This window comes from Anastrepha ludens, chromosome 6 (assembly GCF_028408465.1).
Source record: "Anastrepha ludens isolate Willacy chromosome 6, idAnaLude1.1, whole genome shotgun sequence".
Taxonomy (NCBI): domain Eukaryota; kingdom Metazoa; phylum Arthropoda; class Insecta; order Diptera; family Tephritidae; genus Anastrepha; species Anastrepha ludens.
The window spans coordinates 89,185,379-89,188,731 of NC_071502.1; positions in this window are offsets into that span (position 1 = coordinate 89,185,379).

Below are 3,353 nucleotides of genomic sequence, written 5' to 3' on the forward strand. Positions count from 1 at the left end.
ATTTCAGCAACAAATAATGAGCAAACTTCCGTTCTGTCCCATTTTGTCGGTCGCCATATGAATGCAAGGAGTGTGCAATGTGGGGAGAGTGAGGAAAAATGGGGAGATGCAGAGCTGTATTTTATATTTTGCGATGGTGTAGAAAAGCGGCGAAAGGCTTAAATTTCAGTGCGCGGCTTTTTCTATGAATGGGCTCCCTCCGTGTCACGCGCTTCGTAATGTCTGCTGATTTTTGACGTTGATTTTCGCGCACCTGTGGTGAGTTGAGATTTAGCGGAAAATATTTGTATGAAGAAACTTAAATGAATGGAAATATTTTCCTTGAAATTCGAGCGTAATCTGTGAGTTAAAGGAAAATAAAATAAAATTGAAACGAGTAGATAAATTTACCTCGAAATTCAAGCGCATAACTAAGACATTAATTATATTTTTTTTTTGTGACTCGTGCATTTTGCTATGCTTTGAAATAAATGCATGGAGGGACCTACAGTTTCAAGCCGACTCCGAACGGCAGATATTTTGTATGAAGAGCTTTTTCATAGCAGAAATACACTCGGAGGTTTGCCGTTGCCTGCCGAGGGGCAGCCGCTATTAGAAAAAACTTTTTCTTCGTTTTGGTCTTTCACCGAGATTCGAACCTACGTTCTCTCTGAATTCTGAATGGTAGTCACGCGCTAATGCATTCGGCTACGGCGGCTGCAAGTACGGCGACAAGATGTGATCAATAAGTATACCCAATGGGCTCCTGCGTGCTTAGCTGCTGTTCCTTAGATGTGTTTTATGGGTGATGAAGTATTGAATACATTCATATGTAGATACCCAGTTAACAGTGGTAGGACACCTGAGACTCCTTCCAGCAAAACTTCTAGTCCTTCTTTTAGCAGACCGCCGTCCATTCTTCCTCGTTTTTAAAATGCGATGGCTCACTTGGTAGAGCCTTACACCTTTCTTCCTCTGAGAAGTGCTTCCATATAGGCTTCCTAAGATATCTTCTGGAACTGCTTCTTAATTAATTGCATTATACTGAATTTTTATTTAGTCTAAGCAAGGGCCTATCAAATAAATTTAAAAGTCTGGAGATCAATAAATTAATCTAAATTTTATTGGGAATTTTAATATAAGTTTGTTGGTTTTTTTTTGAAAATGAAATATAAATATGGGTTTTGGCTCTCTTTAAGCAGCTCTTTATCTCCTATTTTTACTCCTCGGGCTTGCTCGCTTGCTTTCCAAAAAATAGGAAAGCTTTGTTAAATTAACAGGAATGCATTTGAGCAAAGAATCTCCAATTGAGCCGCTCGGGCAAGTAAGGATAATAAAGGGTATCTTGGTTACGGACCTTCTGTTGGAAGGTTTTATTAGTGAAGCCTATTTGCGAATGCCAACTGGGTATCTATACTCTAAATTCTCTCATAAACTTGACAAATTTGAACAAAAAATTCCAGACACAATAATTAATTGGCTCAATTGTTTTTAGGGTTTTAAAACCAGAAAGAAGATACCCATTCGAGGATTTTAATTTTTAAATTTGGGAATTTAGGGGTGATTAAATAATAGAGAGTTTAACGATTCTTGGCGTTGAGACTCAGTTTCAGAAATTTACAACTCCCATTTTATTGCAACTAGAAGCTTCCCTTTTATTTTGGTTTGAGGCTAAGCGCATAGATTTGAAAAAAAAAATATAAATTTAATAAAGTTTAATAAATTCCTGTTATTATAAATAAACTAATAGTCTAAATCGATTTTTACCACAAGTGCTCTTACTTTGTGGTGAATTAATAGTAAGAATTATAAGTAGAAAAAAATTTGAAAAAATTTAAAAAATAAAAAGACATCGAGAGTTTTGTGAGAATTTAATATAAGTGAAAGATCTTTGGCTATTTTTGACTTTTAAAATATGTTTTTAGTTATGATTTTTAATATAAAATATAATTTCTTTTAAAACAAATAATTTTTTTTATTTCTTTTGATTTCTTTAATTTTATTTTTTAAAACAGATGATTTTAAAATTTTTTTTTATATCTTTTTTTATTATTATCTTTTATTTTTTTTTTTTATTTTTGTTAAAAGTATTGGGGGAGTTGTAATTTTTGAAAAACACACCCGTCGGATTTTTTTCTGAATTTTTCCATTAATAGCTGAGAGTAATTCCAATAATGCCTGAAAGTTTCATAGTGGAATTCATATAACTTTTCGAGTTAGATATATTGAAAGACGTACGTCTGAGGCGGGATATTTTCCAAACAAGACAAGCTAAATTTTTTCCAAAACTTTCGAACAAAAAAATTAATTTTATTTCCACAAAAAGTTTTTTAAAAAGTTCATGTTATGCCAATTTTTTTCCAAAAATTTCGAAAAAATATTAATTTTATTTACCCAAAAAGCTTTTTAAAAAGTTCATGTTATGCCAATTTTTTTCCAAAAATTTCGAAAAAAAAAATTTTATTTCCATAAAAAGTTTTTTTAAACGTTCGTTTTTTCAATATTTTTCCAAAAATGTCGAAAAAAATTATTTTTGTTTCCGTAAAAAATTTTTTTTAAAGTTTATTTTATCTTAAAAAAACTAAAAAAATTAATTTCGAATATTAAAAGGAAGCAAATATATTTCAAGTTAACAAAAAATCATAAAATAACAAAGTTTTTTAAGAGGTTAATTTTATCTCAATATATTTTCAAAAATTTCGAACAAAAAAATTAATTTTGTTTCCACGAAAAGTTTTTTAAAAAGTTCATTTTATACCAATTTTTTCCAAAAATTTCGAAAAAAAAATTAATTTTATTTCCACAATTTTTTTTTTAAAACCTTCATTTTATCCCAATTTATTTACCAAAAATTTCGAACAAAAAAATTAATTTTATTTCAACAAATTTTTTTTTTTAAACGTTCATTTTATCCCAATTTATTTTCCAATAATTTCGAACAAAAAATTAATCTTATTTCCACAAAATTTTTTTTAAAAAGTTCTTTTATCCCCATTTATTTTCCAAAAATTTCGAACAAAAATTTAATTTTATTTCCACAAAAGGTTTTTTAAGAAGTTCATTTTATCCCAAAAAAATAATAAAAAACAAATTTAAAATATTAAAAAGAAGCAAATAAATTTAAATTTTGCAAAATATCATAAAATCACGACAAGCTTTTTAAAAGGTTAATTTTATTTCGAATTCCGTGTGGTTTAAAAAGTAAATTTTAGTTCCAATTTTTTTCCAAAATTTTCAAAAATTTTGAAACAAATTTCATTTATTTCCACAAAAAGATTTTTAAAAAGTTAGTTTTATACCAATTTTTTTCCAAATATTTCGGACTAAAATCTAATTTTATTTCTATAAAAAGTTTTTAAAAAGTTCGTTTTATC